Source organism: Corylus avellana, chromosome ca9, assembly GCF_901000735.1.
Source record: "Corylus avellana chromosome ca9, CavTom2PMs-1.0".
NCBI lineage: Eukaryota > Viridiplantae > Streptophyta > Magnoliopsida > Fagales > Betulaceae > Corylus > Corylus avellana.
This window is the reverse complement of record NC_081549.1, coordinates 12,617,469-12,640,564: the sequence shown is the minus strand read 5'-3', so window position 1 is coordinate 12,640,564 and position 23,096 is coordinate 12,617,469. Positions and strand designations below refer to the sequence as shown.

General features: G+C 33.5%; 1 pseudogene; it reads right to left on the bottom strand.

Moving 5' to 3' along the window:
- Window positions 1-3,609: 3,609 nt before the first annotated feature.
- LOC132162317 (DNA (cytosine-5)-methyltransferase CMT3-like) lies at window positions 3,610-15,761 on the bottom strand (annotated as a pseudogene).
- Window positions 15,762-23,096: the final 7,335 nt, after the last annotated feature.

The following is a 23,096-nucleotide window of genomic DNA, read 5'->3' as shown; positions in this document are numbered from 1 at the left end:
TTTTTCTTCCAAGATAAGTTGATATCGACACCTTTGGCTCAGAAGTTGGGTCGCGCGTCGTTGGGCATGACATAGCCAACAGGGACCAGTGGGGGAAAATACTCTGTCGGAGTCTTCACTCTCCCTTGGTTCAGTTTGATACAGTCGTATGCAAGGTGAGGGAGGGAATTAAGAAGGCCGTTTGATGCAGTCATGTGCAAGTTAAGGGTCGGGTTGATTCGTTGGTTCATTTCTGAACCCCCATTTCAAACTTTCAACCTAGCACGCATGGGAATTTTTGCTCAAAAAAAAAAAAAAATCCTTATTGGAATGGCTTTTGCAGTTATTTGCCCACCCCATTGATGGTCTTGAAGTGCAATAGTGCACACATGGGGAGACCTGTTTACTCCTACCCACCTTTGGGTTTTAGTACATGGAAGGGGAGAAAACAGCAAGTCATCCATGGGGTGCGCGCGCATATACGTGTGTGTTTTGCAAGTCATCCATGGGGTGCGCTCCGCACGCTTATATATGCGTGTGTTTTTGATATTAAGCCTCCATTTGTTTTGATAGAAAACCTTTTTGGGAAAACAAATAGGCTTGGCTTCAAATAGGCTTGACTATCACAAATCACTATTTAATTACAATTGATTCCACTAAATAATAGTAATTGCACTCTAATTTGTATTTTCTTTCCTTAAAGTCAATTAATCTCATAGATATTTCTTAATATTGACTGTTGATTCCTACACGAAATCTTTCGAAGCAGAATTGAAGATGATGACACTCACTTTAATTCTCCATATCTTCATCATTGAGTAATTAATTTTATTTTTTATTCTCGTACTTGTAAAACTCTTTTCACCATATACATAAGTATTTTGGTTATCTTTACCAAAATTCCCTAGCTAGAGACTAACAATAGTTCAATACATAAAATCTATCTCGGTAGGAAATTTCTTATTCTTTGAATAAAAGACTTTGATTCCTTTTTGAGAAAGGTGTTCTTACAATGCTACTTGTGATCACTCAACACACCGATAATTTTGACTGTCGTAAATGTCTCACTCCTAAATGCATATAGAGGCTTCTAGAGGACGTTCAAGGAATTTCATCAAACAAGCATATTACAACACAACCAAAGAGACATTTCATCAAACACTCAATACAATGTTGGGGATTGTGCTCTAAATCCCAATTTTTTTTTTATCTTTGAATGACATTCCAGTTTGTAATAAATAAAGTTATTATTCACTGATCCATTTAATTGAGCATATGGAATTTGATCCTTTTTACATGTTAATTTTATTATTTACATTGTTTGTGCACGTAAATGCTTAGATTACATTGAATATGGTATATGGTATGAGTAATGAGATTATCACACAAGATCTTAGGCCATAAACCTTGTAGTCTTAAACCTTTTATTGTTTGTAATCGGTAATGGAATTAGGCATTCAATTTGCGAAGACTGTTACACATCAACCATGATGATTTATCTTGATCAAGTGAAGTGGGAAACTTCATATGGATGTGTATGTATAATGTACTAACTATGGGAGTTGTTTTAATTCAAAAATACTATCAATAAGAATGACTGTAACTCCCTGAATTTCTTATGATATTGATTCTAAATTCTGAGAGCACTAGGAACTCAGATGTCAAGTAGAGATCACTTTGACCTTCAATCATGTCACTGAACTTCCTTAATTAATATGTCCCATTAAAACCCTATCTTCAAAGGATGCTTGAATTCCTTAATCTCTTCAACTAATTTCCCAAAGCCATCATTCTTGTTTGGACCCCTACGTAACATTTCTCTCTTATTTTAAATTAGGGTTAGACCCCAAACTAAATCTTCATTACTTTACATACTCTCCATGGTCCTTAAATTAATTTATGTCTTATTTAGTTTGAGTCTTATTCCTCAAATCCTCAATGTACCAATCCCATTTTCATAATGGATTAATAGCCTATTTAAATTTTCTCGAATCCCCCATACGAAACCTATCTCACTAAAAACCCTAAAATTCTATTTTTCCTTGTAGAAACCTTTTACTTTTCCATTATGGCAATCTCGTTTAGACAAACTTTGAACGAGACATTTTCTGACAATCCCATTCATACAAGAACCACCCTTATTTCAACAAGATTGAAATTCCTAGTGTTTTTCGACGTGAAAACATCGACTCTAGTTTATTTTTTACCAATACCTTTCTCCAATCTATACAACACATTATCAATCAAAACTTCACCTTCAAATAGCATACAAAGTACTAAAAACCAAACCTTTTAGTCAAACCCTATCTCACTTTCCTCATTTTCTCCAATTCACAACACACCATCATACATCCAAACAACACAATCCCAACTTCAATCCTACAATTACCCAAATCAACAACTTCAACATCTAAACAACACTAACAATTTTAACATCAAAATACCATATTATTTAAACCATTCACTTCAATACTACAAATTACAACTCCATAAAAAAAAAAAAAAAAAAAACCCCTCCATAAAACTCACCGAACTCTTAACAATCATCATCTATCAAAATATTAATAGCAATACATTAAAAACTAACAACGAAAACGAAGAAAAATGGTAGAAAGTCTTACCACTTTTAAGCTCTTCCCCAAACTCTCTTCAAGGCCTCATTTCTCTCTCTTAGCTTCTCTCTCTATCTTTCTCTTTCTCCCACTCACTCTCGGCCTCTCCCTCTACTTGGACAAAACAAAATGAAGGAAATGATATTCCTTATTTTTTTGTTTGTTTTAAACCCTTGGTTTTTACACTTAAAAAAATTGATCTCGTTCGAACGAGATTATGCCTTGTTCGAACAAGCACGTGGCATGCATATTAAATTAAGTGTCAAATATCATCTAACTCAAACATGTGAAAATATGAATCGTTGATTTTTGCCGACTACTTTTGCGTGTGATGACATGTGGAGATGTCATTCTTGTTCAAACAACATGTTACATGTTCAAACGAGATTGTTCTAAATTTGATCTCGACCGCTAATTTCTTCCTTTACGTAAACCCCACTGACACTTAGAGATTCATTCTCATTGAAACAAGAATCGGTCTTGTTCAAATTAGATGTCAAATATTTGAATCTTCAAAGTTTTACACCCTAAAATATTAGCATTCTTTTTTCTTTTTCTCTTTATCAAAGCCTATGAGCCTAACTATGCTTTATCTACTTATAATTTATTTTTATTTTTATTATGTAATTTATTTATTCCTAATTTCTATTCTCCCTTATTTTTCCTATGCAAGGTGATACAAAGGGTTTTGTGAAGAATAAATTATGCATTATAGTTCTTTTTTTAAAAAAATTTTATTTAAGTGGCGATATAAGTGGGATATTGATTTAATCGGATTTGCGGTATTTATTTTCTAGTGAGATTGTACTTTTTTAACACTAACAAATACTTGCATTTTTATCCAAAGGGAGAAAGACATTAAATACGCAATTGGTTTGCACTGAGTTTATGTAACAATGCTAGATATTAGAGTGATAAGAATATAAATCTGAGTGTACAAGGGCATTTACAACCACATAAATAATGCTGAAATACAATATCTCCCTTTCCGATAAAGTATCAACATCACCTTCTAATGTTATAAAGGAATAAAATCCAAAATATTTGTAAATTTTGGAGGCAACCTGAACAAGGATTCATCGAGAATACTGGAGGCTTGACATGCTAAACCTAAGACATAGCCCAAAGCTCGAGCAACTGGAACTAAGACGACATTCTCAACTTGAACATATATCTCTTTAATAGGCTGAAAAAGCTTGTAATAATCTAGAAAGGCCATTAGTGTGGCACTTTTATGTATTGTTAGTACCCTATCTCTTTTAGGGTGTAAGATCGTTTGGCTGTGAAGCTCTACTCATGAAACAACTATGAGTACAACTCCTCCTGCCATAAACATCCAAAGGGTTTTGTTGAATTGCCATTAACAAAACTAATTTCATAATCAGGTACCAAAGGTTTTTCTAACTCCAAGTACCCTCTTTATGTTAGGCTCATATTCAAATTTATTTTCAGGACAAACACGAACACCATATAAATCTTTGAATTTTATCCATTTTCCTTAAAGATTCTACAAACATGTTGATAATTATTCTCGTTCAATTTCAATGGACAATGATCATAGAGGAGATGTTCAAATGGTCAAGGGTTTGAAGAAGCACCCAAAAATTCATCTTTGCCTAATATGATAAACATTTGAAAATATGTCTTGGGAGCTTTATCATATGACATTTCATCATGTTGTTCATAGTTCTCAATAGTAGGAAGGTTTGAAATTGCATTATGAAGAATAAGCTTTTCCTCCAAATTAGGCTTGTAACCTTCATTAAAAGCAATTGTGTTTATCTCAAATTCTAGAGAAATAAACCCTTTCTTAACAAGATCCTGAGTCAGCAATGAGAATTGAAGCAATTTCATTGGAACAAGCCCCTTATACGAAAAAACGCATACAAAATTGTAGAAGCTTGTATACACTTGCTGCCATCATCCCCATTCAAATTAGACGACCCAATGCATATCATCCAAGTAAGCCATTTAAATAGTTCACAATGTTGACCATTTTCCATTAAAACAAACTTCGATATCAGATGTTGTACTAATTTCATATAAATCTCAAGTTTATATTTTTCTTGTCATCAAACTGATTATTTTCATTTCTAAAGTGATTAAACCTACTTTCCTTGAAAATAAGGCCCACCGCATATAACATCAATATCATTGGGTCAAGGTAAGATCATTGAGTTGTAACTATGAGTAACAAAATATTTAATAGTTTCCCTACAATTACCCATTCACTAAATTGACTTTCAAGAGTCTTCTTCATCACCATAATTTCATAACTTTTTCAACTAACCTTAAGATATAATCCACATTTTTTTTTTGGTCTCTTTTAGGTAACTCATAACATATTGTGAACATCTTGTCAACTTCAAACATCTCACAATCTTCTTCCTCATCACCATCATCATTGCCATCATCAACATTTTTATTTACAAAGAAATTCGAATACTCTTGTACAAATTAAACAATTCCAACCAAGGAAAAATAAATACATATTTTTTTTCCAATTCCTTCAACAACGACAACAAATCATTAGCTATTCATTTCTAACCTTTGCCTCCGGATGGTTTAGTTTGAGGCTCTTACAAGCATACTCATTCAAGTCAATTGCCTACCTTGTAACAAGATTTAAATTGGACAAATTTGGTCCAAGACACAATCAAGTTGACATTGCACCACAACCTGAGCAAATGTTTGAAAATGTCACCTCTATCTTTATATACTCTTTAGTTTGGGAAAACATCTTCAAGTTAACTAGAAATCATTGATATCTCACTACTAGCATGCCTATATAATGGAGAATGCTAACAAATGTGGAGTATGGCAGTAAGTAGAGCATGTTACTGTAATAGTCGCAATCTTGAATGGACTTTCTCTTTGCATCCAAATCAATATTTAAATGAAGTCTATATATATATATATATATATATTATTTTAACTAAACAATCTATATTATCATTCCATATTTTCTACAAGAATACACGTTTATCATTGATTAGATTATCAATATTTTTAGGAAAAATTACAGTTTACCCCCTCACAGTTGACAACGTTTTTTAATTCGAACACCAAAGTTTCAATTTTTGCAATCCACCCCCCCAAAGTTTCAATTTTTTGCAATTTGACCAATTGTATCCAAAACTTCCCATATTGCCCCTAATTTTTTTTTTTTTTTTTTAATTTTTCATAAAAAATTAAAAAAAAAAAATAGGGGTGTTCGTAGCCACCCTTTGCCCATCTGGCCATTTTTGCATCCCCAAATTTGTTTTTTTTTTCATAAAAAAAATAAAAATAAAAATAAAAATCAGGGGCAATATGGGAATTTTGGGATAATATTGGTCAAATTGAAAAAAAATTGGAACTTTGTGGGGGTGGATTGTAAAAATTGAAACTTCGATGTTTGAATTGAAAAACGCTGTCAACTTTGAGGGGGTAAACTGTAATTTGTCCATGTTTTTAATAATAGTATCTTAAGTTATATAGTACCATTACGCTGTAAACTAAAGGGTATCATTAAGAACCTCAAACATTTCAACAATCTTACAAATATTACTGGGTTCCTAATGCATTTAGGTTTCTGTCTATAGTGCAATGTGTGGGGTAGTGTGGTATGTTAAAGAGTCTATTTGGCTCAGAAGTCTATTATTATTTCTTCCATACTTTTATTTGGAGTTGTTTGCAAAGTATTATTTGGAGTGTTGTATAATTTTACTTTAAGTTATTATTTAAGAGTTTATTTACAAATTCTATAAAAGTAGTGTATTATAAAATTTGTTGGTGTAAACATTAATTTTTCAGATTTGATGAATAAACACACGTTTCTCAAACAATACTATAAAAGCTGTTGGGATGTCAAAAGCTTAACTCGATTGTAATCAATTGAAGGGGTTAAGGAAGGCTTTTGTGAATGTAGAGACTTGGCTCTACTCGAACAAGTGGCTCAAGTTCAAAGGGACATTGCAACTCTACAATCTTCCTTCATTAAGCATGTTGCAGAGAACTTACAGTGCCTAGAAGATAAAGCTAAAGAGCAAGCCACTCTTGTAGGTCACCATATAGAAGGCATTTGTGAAGTATTGGGATCTTGCACGTAAAATATGTGCAGCAGAAAGAAAGATCCTAGAGATTTTTGCTTTGAGATAATAAATAAGGCTAAATTTAATATTAAATAGACAATTTCTTGATACTTAGAATCAAATTCGGCCTCTCCTAGGCATGCATGGCCATATAAGTCTGGCTTGAAATTCTTCTTGCATGTTGAATGATGAAGAATACATTCTTGATGTTCTTGATTCAACCTTCAGATCTTCTCTATGTGTGATGCCCCAAACTACCAACCCTTAAGAAAAAAATTTATTAAAAACAAACGCTTCCTTTAAATCAGTAACACCCCTTTAATTTTAAAATAGTTTAATTATAACGGTAAAAGTGCAACTCTTTTTGGGAGAAAATATTTTATTTGAAAATAGCCCAAAAGACTGAAATCAGCCTTTGACCGAACGTTTGCTGGGAGACCACCGAACATTCGAGCCCTACCCTAGTGCAAACGAACCATACCGAACATTCATTAACCAAATTGTAAATCATTGGGTATTGACACAACGTTTAGCTTGCAACGCTGACTGGAAGAATCTACATTTGAGTTTGTAGAAGAGGAAGACAGAGACTCCATGGAAGAAGAAGAAAAGGAAGACGATGAAAAAGAAGTCATGAAACAAAGAGGAAAGTCATAATTATTGCTTTGATATCGTGTTAAATTACCACATGTCCCAAAAACTTAAGATGATAAATTGAGATAAATTTAATCATTTAATCAACACTTTAACACTTCTCCTCACATGTGACCTCAAGCTACCTTTTAATATGTGAGGTACAACGTGTGAAATATTTAATTGAAATGAGAGGTGAATGACAGAGTCAAGGTTCGAACTCAGGACCTTTGACTCTGATACTCTGTTGATTATTGGGTAGAAAAAATAGAGATGCAAGAATATTGAAATTCTGTATTCAATCAACTGAATTTGTAAATACATTGTCCTACTATATACACATACAAAATGAGACTAAACTACTGATTTACATAGAAAGGATAAATACTAATTTCATAACTAAATTACATCTTAGTGACAGCTAGCTCCAACTCATTATAACCCAAGTGTTTATCACTTTTAGAAAAATATTTAATTAATAATGTAATTCTTTCTTTTCGTCATGTGTATCTCCAAATAACAGGTAAAACAAACTAAGATAAACTGTGGAGTCAATAATTCAAATTTTCAAACTAATGTTTTGAAAATATATTAAATTATAAGCTGTCTTACAAATTTAAATTTATAAATTAGTTTCTAAGTAATTAATACTTTACATCTATGTCCTCGGGAAAAAAAAATCACTCAAGAAAAAAAACGACATTTGAGCAAAGTTAATTAGGCCATTAGGCCTACTTGCACAAGCAATTGGTCGGTGCGACATATATTTTTAGAAAAAATTCATTTACTAACCTTGATTTTTCATCAGTTTTGTAATCACACTCTAAAACTTTAAAAAGTATTAATTTAAAGAGGGATACTAGGCTTACAAACAAAATTTTACAAAAAATTTTTTACAACATGATTAGAAAAGAGATAAATTCAACTTTTGAGAAATCTAATCATATTGCGCTACATCATGTTGTAAATGTTTTTTTATAAAATTTGTTAGTAAACCTAGCATTTTTCTAATTTAAAATGATACTTTTGAATTAAGCATTCAGGTTGCTCTTCACATAGAATCTAATCCTGTATATCATGAATAAACTAAGCATATAGAAGTTGATTGTCATATATAGTGATCCAAATAATTAACTAAGCTTAGGCAGCTTAGTTAGAGGGTTAATTTGGGTTTTGGGTCACTACGAACAGCTGAAAGGGCATTTTGGAAATTTTAGACTTTCTGATCGGACGTACGCCTAGGGACCACGCGGATGTACGCCTGCTATAGTACACAGACATACGCATGGGGACCACCCGTATGTACTCTACAAATACTACACGGACGTATGCATGGGGACCACTGGACGTACGTTGACTTTTGGATAACGTCTGGATAATGCCCGAACGTACGATGCAACCTTTTGGCCACTGGGTAAATAGTACCGTACGTACGCTTCTATAGTATCGTATGTACGCTATTTTTCAGAACAGCCCTGCAGCACTCTCTGAAACCCCTTGTATGAGTGTTCTTGTGAGTTTTGTGGAGAAGGAGAAGAGATTCTTGGAGGTTTTTGGCTTCAAGAAGGTAACCTTTTAAGTTGTTAGTTGTTATGCTCTTTAATGCTTTTCATAGTTACCTTAGTTAATAGTTATTAGCTTCTAGTTGTGTCGTTTCTCTTTGACCTTTATTTAAGATTGGATTAGCATTTCACCTTTGACGAATGGATTTTCTTATACATGAAGGCTTCATTTTGAGATAGGTGGTCCTAGGAACCTTTTTGGTAGCTTTAGAACTAGTTTGGGAGGATAGGAGGACCTTTGAAACAAATGAGGTTCTACATGAACTTTCTAGGCAGACGTACAGCCTCGAGCCCAGACGTACAGTTAGAAGTGTTACAGGGAACGCCATTTTGACCAGTCGTCTAATATCTTATGTTTTCATGTTCTAGGTTCGTTTTAGTTGTACTTAGGACTAATATAAGGATTTCAATAGATTTGGAGAACTCATGCTGTTTGGAGGAATATTCGGAGAACTTATACGACCCAGGTGAGTTTTAACTCATACAATGCTCGCCATTTATTTTTCCGCATTGCATGACTATTTTGTGTACCAAAACATGCATATTTACAACTCTCACGATATACACTTTGTTGCACATGAACTCTAGCTCTTTTTTGAAAATGTGCTACTTAACAAGATAATGACATTGAGACTTGTAAAAACATGCATGTAAAATATGAACAAGATTAATTGCATCGTACGACATGGTACATCGATGCATGTGGGATAACGGCTAAGGGCTTACTATAGATGTTAACTTTATGGTCAAATGTGTGACACAGTCATAACTAGCGGTCACTACAGGACGTACACCATTAGTAGCGTAAGCCACTCGAGGTTAGACTCAGCCGGGTTGCTAGTGTTATGGACAGTAGCGTGCAATGGTTAGGGCACCGTCATTGTATTACAAGTCCCTCGGGACAGTGCCAACCCTGTTGAGAAGGCGTAATATCTCGGGTAGACCATACTGTTGAACTATCACCGTTACTCATGATTATAAGTATGTATTATATCTATATTGCATCCATGATTATCTGTCATTCCTAAAATGCTGCATCCTTTAGCAAACGAAGTTCATTACTAAAAGAGCATGGGTATTATGTGCATTAACATTCATTAAGTCTTTAGACTTACCCCTTTATTTTTCTCCCTCCATTATGTATATAATGTGCGGTTTAGCCAGCATAGATGAGGATGCCTACAGACTGGACTTGGGTGAATGCTTAGGACTTGATTAGAGTCATTTTTGAAAACATGGATCTAGTGTGGCTAAAGTCCAAGTGGGATGATGGAGGAACCACACTAGCATATATGATTGAGATTGTTATCTCCTTGGCATTACTCAAAATTAGGTGTTGATCTTAGTATCTTATTTTTAGACATTGTTATTTTGGGGATGTAATATTTTGATGATCGGTCTTTGACCAGCACATTTGATGACTTATTTATATCATAATGCTTTATCGTTATTCTGGAGATTACATTTGTGGTATTTAGTTGTTGCTTTCTATTCCTGTAGTTAAAGTCTTCCGCTGTATTCTCTCGTTTAGGAAAGATTAAAATCTCTGAGTCTTGTCCCGCGAGGGATAGGACTAGGAGACGAACCATGGAATAAATTACTAGTTAATTGATTTTCACGGAGTGTTACATCATATTAGTGAGAGACAAGATTCAAGAAGGGATGATTCGAACTTTATAGGTTAGTACTCAACATCAAATTGCTGATTTATTTACTAAAGCTCTTGGGTTTAGTCATTTTACTCATTTAGTTTCCAAGATGAATGTTGTTAATCTCTTCCCTTCATCTTGAGTGTTAGTGTTAGCAAATGAAATGTAATGATGCGAGTTTAGTTAGAATTAGTTGAAATATTTTTACCAATTCAAATTGGTCATTGGCTTAGTTCGAACTAATTGCGGAAAATTTTTGTATTCAACTTATTTTGATTTTATAGGTGTAGGTTTTGTTTACTATCAAAACAAACTATGAGCGACCTAAGAATGCACCTTTGATTTATTTTGGTTGATTATCAATAAGAAATAGTTCTATGAGAATGATTTTCTTTTTTATTATACCTCGAATCTTTGATTGATTCTCGATTTTAAAAAGGATTGTGACTCTATTATTGTGTCTTTGTAATTTCATTACGTCATGCTGCATCATTGTCAATTTAGTTATGTTCTATTCCACCCAACACTTAATTATGGATTGTCACGTTGATATATATAAGAAAAATTTAATAAAAGCTGTCATGTCAACATGGATTTAGGTCTTGTATTTTATTTTCGTTATGTTAAATTTTATAAAGAAAGCTGTAAAAATTGCTTTTATCACGTCTCAAAATATAATAAGAGCATATTTGAGATAGTATTTGAGAAATAGAGCTTTCAAGTCAAAAAGTGTTTTTTTAGTAAAAGCTTCATTTTTAAGCTTTTGCTAAAAGTGCATTTTGACTATTTTTAGAGTAAAAAAATTAAAAAAGTACTTTTGAAAATTTTTACCAAACACATCAATTTTTGGTTGGCACAACTTTTTAGGTACTAAAAATACTTTTTAAATTCTCTAAATTCTAATGCAACTTCAGGCAGTTTTAAAAGTTGAATCAAAGTCATAATCATTACCAAACATGATCCGATGGACTTTCTAGTTATGATTATATATTAAATCATCCAGTGTCCTAAAATTTTAAATTTATAAAATGAAATTATAAATTTAGTTTGTAATAATTAATACTTTAAAACGATATATGTCATGAGAAAAAAATTCACCCATGAAAAAAAAAAAAAAAAACATTCAAACAAAGTTAATTGGGCCGCTCATTAGGTCTACTTGCACGAGCAATTGGTCGGTGAGATACCATCAATTTTGTATATCCAATGTTTGAAAAGCTAAAAGCAAAAGAGAAAGTGATACACTTTTAAACTTTTTGTTTTTAAAAGTTAGTTTCTAAATGATGTGTTACAATTGTATAAGATTTATTATTTTGAAAAAAGAGAAGTGCTAGATATTTGGGCAATCTCATCTTAGAAATCAACCATTAGATTTGTGAATTTATGTGGACTTCACATAAGTTAATGGTAGACTCCAAAAATCTAATGGTTGATTTATTAAATTTGTAGTAGAATATGAGCCAAATGTGAGGTAACTATGCATTAACGGTTTGCACATATTTCTCCTACAAATTCAATAAATCAACCATTAGATTTGTGGGGGTCCACTATTTGACTTATGTATGGTCACATAAATCTACAAATCTCAGAGTAATGCTACAAGTCCCTCTTGAGTCCCTTCAAGAATGATGTAGCTATTAAATTCACAATTGGGCTTGTGATCGATCATTATTAGATTTTGATCAAATGATGAATTTAATAGCTACATTATTCTTGGAGAGACACAAAAGTGACTTGTAAAATTAATCCAAATCTAAAGATTGATTTGTAAGATGAAACGAAAAAAAATATAATTAAAATATTGACCCAAATTATTTCTCAAATAAAAAAATGAAAAAGACAACAAAGGATGACATATATGGTGTGTTTCACATAAATGGTATGCTAGGAGAGAATTTAATAGTACTACATTATGAGAGAATTTCTCTCGTAATGAAATTATTTGTTCACAAAAATTTTTAACTGTCCAACTATTTATCTTTGTAATAATTTGGCTAAAACAAATTAGAAAATGCTAAGTGTTTTTCTAGTGTTTTCCTGGTATCCTCCTAACTATGATTTGATTTTTAAAATCATCAATAGATTAAAAGTCAATAATAATACTCTCAAACAAATTATTGGACAGGACTAAGAGGTTCCAATAAAGTGGTGTACGTGTCACCCCACTACATCAGCACTCCCACTACGTCAGCACGCCTCCAAGTAACCCCAAGCAGACGTCCACGTTAAGAAAAGTTTTGTTTCAACACAACGTACGGTTGTGATCTAATCTTTTTGCTTGTACAAATTCATTAATTAACCCCCACATAAATTGATTATCTAGTGATGCATGCCGACACATGCTTAATTATCTGCTTGGATACCATCACTTACTAAAAAAAGAAAAAAAAAATATTAAGTTGAGTTTTTTAATATAGTAAGATAATGATTGATATATAGCATTGAATAATTTCGTAGCTTTTTAAAATCACACTTAAATTAATAATGATTTATTCTAAATCTAATAACGATTTTAAAAATCAAAGAAATAAAAAGACGATAAAGGGGTGATATATAATATTACTGATATATAGCATTACTTTGATAACCTTATTGAATTAAATTATGTTTACTTGAAATAAAAGCTCGTTGGTACTAGCATTATCGAATCAAGAGCAAAATACACAAATTAAATTGAATGAATAAAAAAGGTATAACCCATAAAAAGAAAAGATTGAATAAAAAGTATAGAAAGTGATCAATGTGACAATTGTTGCAAATATAATTAGTGGGGTTAGGTGTGCTTTCAAACTTTTTACTAACTTTTTAAAATCTATATAAACGTACCCTCCCTCTCTAAATCTCCTTGTACACCAATCGATCTCATTTGGCTATTGTCAATCCTTCCACTTATAATTATTAGAGTGAGTGAATCAGTGATGGCTCAAGAACACATGGCAATTTTATATATTAGATTAGAAGAATGTTGGTGGAAAACTGTCTTTTTAAATCTTTATTCCTTTTTTTTCTTCTTCTTAATTTGCATGATTTGGTTTTCTGATCCATATATATATATATATATATATATATGTGTGTGTGTGTGTGTGTGTGTGTGATTTACATTGTTAAGATTATTTTTCGAACGGGTGGTCTTGAAAATATCTCTTTTGCTCTGCCCTCTCTTGTCTTTTCCTAAGAAACCCTAGCCGCCTCTGTTGCCTGTTCTGGGAGGGGGGAAACTTCCTTTCTTCTTCCTTCCCCTTTTTTTTTTTTTTTTTTTATTTATTTTTTATTTTCATGAAGTTTTCAGTTTTTCTTGGTTTAGAATTATCTCTAACCACCTTTGCCATCGCCTTGTGCGATTTACCCCCTATCCTCCCAAAACCTCATCATCGGCATTTCCATCTGTTGTGGGCTTCAGTACATTGATGTACAAATTTAATTGTACTCGCAAGCGCACGAGTCGTGTGCAATATAGCGTGTGTGCAAGTGCGAGGTCGATCCACAGGGAATTGAGTTTGTGAAATTTAATTTCTATCTAAATCAATTATATCTTAACCTAGTTCCAAATGATTTTGATTTTGAAAATAAACAAACATAAACTAAATAAGATAAAAATAATCAAAAGATAAACGACTAAGGTTTTAGAATTCACCTCACCAAATCAAAGTATACATTCTCATGTTTCCATTCATGCATCCGACAAACAATTAAACCCTATATATGTTCTATTGTTTTTTTATAAACCAATTGAATCATTCGATGAATCCATCTCTATTACAAATCACAACGAATATCCAATTGAGATCAAATCATCCATTGTATCCGTAAATCACAATGGATATAAGTCTCAATCAAATCATTCGATGTATCCGTTGGATGAAACACAACGAATATCCAACATTTTCACGATTTATAAACAACAATCAATCACAATTTTGTCACACAATTGAACTGAAACGAACATACATTACATTAAACGACGGATTTGTACGAACGAAACATAAAAATATAAAACTAATCAATGGTGAGGCTTCATCTTCAACCTTAGTTGAAGAATTAGCCTCTCATGACAAAAGAAATCATAAAGAAACTAAATTACTTCATTAAAATTAAAAACTTACAAAAGAATTCGAGTTCCAAGCTACAAAAACCCAGAAAACACGGAAAGCGACCAAGAACGGCGCCCCCGGCGCGTCTTCGTCTGATCCCCCAATTGTGAGGCTTAGAGGTCTATTTATAGGGCTTAGGAGAGTCCTAGAAGCCCTAGTAATCCTAGGAATTTCGGAGATTTAAGTCCAAGCCCAATTAGGTTAAAGAAAACCTAAGCCCAAATCGGAATAGGATTCGCCCAGAATTGCGGTCCTATCTTGCGGCGCGATTTTGGCCTTGCGACGCTCCGAATTGGGAAAATACTATTTCACAATGAATTGTATAAGTTTGAGTTATCTTTCCAATGCCGCTTGAATCACCTCAATCGGATATCTGAGCTGAAAGTTATGGCCAAAATACCGAGACGTATTCAGAATCCAATTTTGCATCCAATCCGATTTGACTTCAAATTGAGAAATTCCGAATTAATCCTTTCCTTTATTTGATTAAACTTTAACCATGATTGGTTAAGCTTAACCATATCTTCTAGATCTTCCCAATTTGCCCTTTAAGCTTGGAATTTTTCCAGAAACGCTTTATTTTCTTCCAAAAGCCTATAAAACAAAGAAAATACAAAAAGGAAGTAAAATGGCCTAATTAACCAAAACTAAAGGATTAAAACATGCAAGTTAAGGGCTGAAAATATGAATATTCTAGCACTTATCATACATTATACTTTGTAATTTAATATACAACATTATTCTCAACATGGTATTAGAGCACATGGTCTGAATTACTTCAAATTTTTTTCCGCATCTAAATTTTTCCCACGCCGCCAGTGTTATCCGGCGAATCGTTCCCTCTGTTCCTCATAGTTCTCTATCTTTTCCTCGAGGTTTTCAGCGGATCACTATACTGCTTGAAAGCCCGGAAGACAACCATCCCAGAGCCGCCGCACACAGCCCCATTTGAGTTTTCATGCGCCGCCCAACGTTTTGGCAATTCCGCCACTGCAGTTCCGCCACCAGCCGCCACGGTGGTCTGATCACTTCTCCGAGGCCACCAATCGATAGATCTACTCTCGGTGATTCCAGAACAGGCCTCAGCTCCTCCATACAAGGCTGCACGCGCCCCCATGCGCCAATAGAATTTTCGCGCGTCAGATCCAGGCGCCAAGACCATGCCGCCACTGTTCGTGCATGTACCGCACGCGCCATCGCACCAGACTGCCACGTCATCATCGCCACATCAGCAGGTCCACGTTAGCGTTGTGCCACGTCATTAGAGACACGTTAGCCCTGTGTACCACGATAGCATTGCCACTTAAGCCTTTTTTGTGGGTCCCACGTGCAGCAGCCCTCCCCCATCCTCTCTTCCTTTTCTCCTTTCTTTCTTTCTCCCTCACCCCATCTCACGCAGCAGCGCCCCCCCCATTCTCCCTTTGTCTCACTCTTTCTCCTTCCACACACACACACATATGGCCTAGATTGAGAGAGAAAGAGCTGGAAATTGAGAGAGAGAGAGAGAGAGAGAGAGGTGCTGCTGGCCGTGAAGAAAGAAGAAGCAAAAAAAAAAAAAGAAAAGAAAAGGAAAGTGACGAATTTTTAGGGGGTTTTGGCCAAGGGTGCTTGTGAGGTAAAAACTTTAGTCTTTTCTTGTAATTTTCGTTATGATTGTGAGATTAGAAGCTATAAATTGTGTGGATTTGTGGGGCTTTGATTTGGGTCCGAAAATTAGGGTTCTTGAATGGGATTTTGTTATATTGTTAAAATCTTTAGTTTCTCTTTAAAGTTTTGTTCTACCAATTGGATATCAAGCTTGAAATCATAAGGATTTAGGGAATTTTTAATTAGGTCCGAAAATTGGGGAAATTTAATAAGAAACCTAATTCCTAAAATTAATGTGGGGCTTTTATGTGTAGTAGATTGCTATGCATGATTCAAGCTCCGGGTTGCTAAATTAATGGGTCGAAACTCCAATTTTACTTATTGGTAAAATATGGACATAAACCATAATTTTATATAGTTTGAATTAATTTTAGGCTTTTGGTATGTAAACACTAGGAATGCTATTGAATGGGTTAATTACATGTAAAGTGTTAGTTAATCCTAGGTTTTAATAGGATTCCATGGAAATTGATACCTATAGGGTTTATGCTCTAATATGACATTGTAAGTGTTTATGAGTATTATAAATTTGGGTAAATGATAATGGGAATGGATATATATATATATAAGGGAGTAAATAAGTATTTAATGTGATAAGTAGTAAATAGATAAGTATGATAGGGTCGTAGAATAATAATTATTGGGTTAACTAATGGAGTGTGATACTTGTAGTGCTCAAGTATCGTTATAGAGTATGAGTTGTTAAGCTAAGAATAGAGCTTAATTATGTGTTTATGTTGTAAATGCTTAGGTGTATTGCGGTTGAGTCAAGAGTTCACCGGAGGGTACTCAAGCGAACAAGGTAAGTATTTTATTTACTAGGTGAAAAGATACTATTTTTAAAATATAAAAGACGTTTTGGTTGAACGATTGATGTATGATGTTTTGAGATACTATGACTATTGATGATGTTTCATGAGATGTGTTGGATGAAAGTTTGATGAAATGTTTCTATGAGCTTTATGGGTTTGCAAGATAATGAGATGATTATGTTGTTATGTGCATTGGTTGGTTTACATGGTTTATGACATGATTCTATGATTTTATGATATTGAGTTATTATAGCACATGAGTTCCAGGATTCATTGACATAATAAGCATGAACATGGCATAAGCATTGATGTGAACACGGGGTTCAACTCCGGTAGTGATGACAAGTCTCCTACCGTAGAGCTGGCCCATGCATAACGGAAACGGGGTTCAACTCCGGTAGTGATGACAAGTCTCCTACCGCAGGGCTGGCCTCATATGTAAAAGAGAAACGGGGTGACGGCTCCCAGTAGAAATGACAAGTCTCCTACCGCAGGGCAGGCCTCATGTGTGACGGCTCCCGGTAGTGATGACAAGTCTCCTACCGTAGAGTTGGCCTCACAATGAAAATGGCACAAGATGATGAGCATGAGCATAAGCATGCATAGCATATGATTGTATGATGATGATGATTGGTTTTGTATGGTTTTTATACTAGACGTATCAATATGCATATGTGACTAGTATGGGACGGAACATATATGTATATTGTTATGGCTAGACATTGCATGATGACTTCCCTATGTTTTATTGTTGAGCTATGCATCTTGTGAGTGTGAACAAAGTTCAATTATTATTTTGGATAAAACTAGTAAGTTTTATACTGCTGAGCGTCTCTATTTTATGGAAACGGCGGGCTCATAATTCCGCCTGTATCATGAGTGGTGGTGATTCCCATGGTATAGACGATGTTGTTGATGCAGGTATAGGGACAATAGACGATGACCCTGTGGCCATGTATCTAGGTAACCAAGGCGTCTGAGGCCTGGATACATTGGGTGTTTATTTTGTTGGACTAGTTGATAGTCCCCTTTTTGCAGAGCATTCATGTATATGCTTAGACTTTGTTATTTTGTATATGGCTTCTGTCGCATGTGACACTTTTGTATAGCCATTCTTTTGTATGTAAGTTTCAATCACCTAGATGTATTTATCAGCTCTAATGTGTTATGTTATGTCCTAGTTTGAGTTGCTATTTGTGTAAAAGTTTTTGAGGAATACAATGTTGATTGCAACAATTGAGAAGTAAAAATAGAAAGAATTTTTTTTTTTTTGTTTTTTTGGATATTGAAAAGCACTTCACTTTATTCTTTTTTCCTCTGTTTGATAACTATTACAGGATCATGGATCCGCAGCTCGTGCTCGTCAGCTCCAAGCCTAAGCTGCTGTTCAAGAAGACATTGTCACGAAATGACTTACAAAAACTCTATATTCAACAGTCGGAAGTTTCCAAAATCTGTCCCGAAGTTGAGTCTGGGAATCCAATCCAACTTGTCTTCTGTGATTCTGACAAGAAACTCTAGAACATGACTTTGAGAAAAACCGCCGGTGAAAGATGGCATCTCATTGGAGAGTGGAGCGAATATGCAAGGAAATCGAACTTCGGGGAAGGGCAGGAAATCAGCTTCTTTGAGTACACATGCAGCACATGGAGCACCGGGGCAACATTCTTTATGATTACATCTCAACCTCAGCCCTTTTATTATGAGTGAGCAATAACTCATGTACAATTGGGTTGACGTGGAGTGCTCATAAATCATTGAATTGACTTTATTAAAAACTACCGGTAAATCTAATAGTTTATATATGGGTACTCCGTGTCAGTTTAATTGTACATAAATTATATCATAGTTGAGTTTTTAGATTTATTGAGTGTGGTTTCGTTTGCACCTGCGAGAGTTGTCTCAGGGCAAAGCACTGATTAGATAAGGGTGTGGTTTCTTTATCATGTATGTGTGTCTATCCAATTGTTGTGAGAATGAAAATAATATTAATTTGAACTTCTAGCTAGAAGCAAAAACATGCACGGTACTTCTTTTTTCTATATTTTGTGACACTAGGGTTAAGTAATTTAGTTGGAAAAAATTGTGCTTAATGTTTTGATTCATTATTTTAATCTCATTTAGGTTCATGCTCCAAAAGATTTTCTTCGGCTTGGAGTGGTAGAGTGTTACTTCAAATTGAATTGGAGCGTTCCTTCAAATTTATAATAATAATGTGTTATTTGAGTATGTCATGAAAAGTACATATTTTTTAAATAGTAGGAATAAACTTTGAAAAATTTTTATTAAAAAAACATGTACATCGTACATATTATTAAAAAAATTATGTACTTCTAATATGGTATATAATAGGAAGAAAAATGTTAGGCTTACAAATAAATTTTACAAAAAAAATTTTATAACATGACGTGGCACAATATGATTGGGTGCCACGTCATGTTGTAAAAATTTATTTGTAAAATCTTATTTATAAGCCTAGCATTCCTCTCAAAGAAAATATACTTCCGTACAAGTTGGTAGAATATTACATAATTAGAAAAAATAAAAATAAAATAAAGTTGGTAGAAAATGCCTAAGCCAACACCATTGGCAATCTCAGTCAACGATTTTCTTTGACTATCTAATGGCATGCGATCACTATCGCTTCGATCTTTTCAATAACAGCTCTGCAAATAAGGGAAGAGTCAAATAAAATCAAATATTTTGGACTTGCTATGGACTTTTATTAGGGTCGGCAATTCTAAGTATGGGTGTTGGTTTGGATCGTATTGAGAAATCTATATAAGATTATATAGGTTAATATTAATTTGATTTATTTAATTAAATGGATTAAACTCATCAATCATAGCTCTCTAATTTTATATTGAGTTTATGTCGGTTTTGCGAGATATGTCAAAATTGCCTATAATTATATCACGGGTAATGGTACACCCAAACTCATCATTAAACTCATCAATCATAACCCTTAACATGAGTCATAACCTATTTAGTTACCATTATATCGTATGTCGGGTTCGAGTCATGTTGAAGCATAAGAATAAGATTATATAAATCATCCTTAGTTTGACTCATTTAATTAAATATGTCAAACTTCTCAACTATATTCATTTTGTTTTGTTTTGAGTTCAAATCCAATTGACGAATCATGTGACTTTCTTAACTTTTATCTATTTGTTGGTTCGTGTGTAAAGAAGACAGTGTGTTTGGTAACACACTACTCTTTTCTTTTTCTTTTTTTTTTTCTTCCAAAATTTTTTTTTTTTTTTAAAAAAAAAAAGTTAAGCTTTTTTATTCTCGTATTACCAAATAATTTTCTTCAATTTTATTTTATAAAAAATTTAAATATTTTTCTACCTTTAGTAAGTTTGCCCCAAAAGATAAAAGAACAATGACAACAACTACTAAGAAATTGAGAAAAAGGCAAAAAGAACTTCTTATAATAATATCATGTCGGATATAAAAGATGTGATGCCCAAATCGCCTACCACCTCACCTTTTCGTTCCCCTCAGAGTCACGCTAGTCGCTAGATGGTCCTCATGGGCTGTTCGCCATGTTGGAGTATCCTCTCTAATTGGGGAAAAATTACAGATTCTTCAATTGTTAATCGTGATTCTTCATTTTAGATTAAATGGTTTATTTTAAACCTCGGTAAAACAAAAGCCAGCATTTAATGCCTCAATTATACAACAGCAGCTAACATTTTATAGATCATTGAATTTAAAATAAAGGGCCACGATTAACAATTGAAGAATTTTCAATTTCTCCTCAATTAAAGGGGATCTCAATTCGTTTGCCATTAGCTTGAAAAAAGAAAGTACTTTAGAGTAGTAGCAAAATTTGATTGATGTATGAAAAAAGAAAGAATGTTTCATATGGACAAGTGAAAAAAATTTTGTTTTGTAGTAATTTTTTTTTTTGAATAATAGTAAAATGTAATTGATGTGATGTAAAAATGTGTTGCTTAACAAGATAATGGCAATGAGACTTGTAAAAAGCATGCATGTAAAATGCGGACAAGATTACTTGCATCGTATGGCATGATACATCGTTACGTGCAGGATAACAGCTATGGGCTTACTATATCTTAACTTTATGGTTAATGCATGTGTGATATATGGGACTTGGATCCAATTGTTGTTTTGTGACTAGCACAACCTTAACAGGCGGTCACTATAGGACGTACATCAATAGTAGCGTGGGCCACCCGAGGTCGGACTTAGTTGGATTGCTAGTGTTATGGACGGTAGTGTACAATGGTCGGCGCATCGACATTGTATTACATGTCCTTCGGGATATGCAAACCCTGCTGAGAAGGTGTAATATCTCGGGTAGACTATACTGTTGAACTATCACCGTTACTCACGATTATAATTATGTATTATATCTATATTGCATCCATGATTATCTGTCATACCTAAAATGCTGCATTATTTAGCAAACGGAGTTCATTACTAAAATAGCATGAGTATTATGTGCATTAACATTCACTAAGTCTTTAGACTTATCCCTTTATTTTTCTCCCTCCATTATGTATATAATGTACAGTTTAGTTAGTATAAAGGAGGATGCTTATAGATGGGACTTGGGTGATTGCTTAGGACTTGATTAGAGTCGTTTTTGAAAACATGGATCCACTGTAGCTAAAGTTCATGTGGGATGATTGAGGAACCACACGGGCAGATATGATTGAGATTGTTATCTCCTTGGCATTATTCAAAATTAGGCATTAATCTTAGTATCTTATTTTCAAACATTGTTATTTTGGGGATGTAATATTTTGATGATCGGTCTTTAACCAACACATTTGATGACCTATTTATATCATGATGCTTTATCGTTATTCTAGAGATTACATTTGTTGTATCTAGTTGTTGCTTTCTATTCCTGTAGTTAAAGTCTTTCATTGTATTCTCTCGTTTAGGAGAAGTTAAAATCCCTGAATCTTGTCCCACGAGGGATAAGGTTGGGAGATGAACCATGGAATCAATTACCAGTTAATTGATTTCCACGAAGCTTTACATCATATTAGTGAGAGACAAGATTCAAGAAGGGATGATTCGGACTCTACAGGTTAGTACTCAACATCAAATTCCTGATTTATTTACTAAAGCTCTTGGGTTTAGTCCTTTTACTCATTTAGTTTCCAAGATGAATGTTGTTAATCTCTTCCCTTCATCTTGAGCGCGAGTGATAGCAAATGAAATGTAATGATGTGAGTTTAGTTAGAATTAGTTGAAATGTTTTTACCAATCCAAATTGGTCATTGGCTTAGTTCAAACTAGTTGCTTTTGTATTCGACTTATTTTGATTTTATAGGTGTAGGTTTTATTTTCTATCAAAACAAACTATGAGCGACCTAAGAATGCACCTTTGATTTGTTTTGGTTGATTATCAACAATAAATGGTTCTATGAGAGTGTTTTTCTTTTTTATTATACCTCGAATCTTTGATTGATTCTCAATTTTAAAAAGAATTGTCACTCTATTATTGTTTGTCTTTGTAATTTCATTACGTCAAGCTGTATCATTGTCAATTTAGTTATGTTCTATTCCACCCTACACTTAATTATGAATTGTCATGTTGATATATAAGAAAAATATAATAAAAGCTGTCATGTCAACATAGATTTAATTCTTGTATTTTATTTTCCTTATGTTAAATTTAATAAAAAAAATCTGTAAAAATTGCTTTCATCACGTCTCAAAATATAATTAGATTTGAGATAGATTTTGAGAAATAAGGTTTTTAAGTCAAAAAATATTTTTTGGCAAAAGCTTTATTTTTAAACTTTTACTAAAAGTGCATTTTGGCTATTTTTAGAGTAAAAAAGTTTAAAAAGTACTTTTAAAAATTTTTACCAAACATGTTAACTTTTGTTTGACATAACTATTTAGGTACTAAAAATACTTTTTAAATTCTTTAAATTTCTAATGCAATTCCAAGCAGTTTTAAAAGCTAGAACAAAGTCATATAGGCCTTGTTTGGTAAAAGGGTTGGAGTTGGCTTAGACACTGTTCATCACCATTTTCCAAAAAAT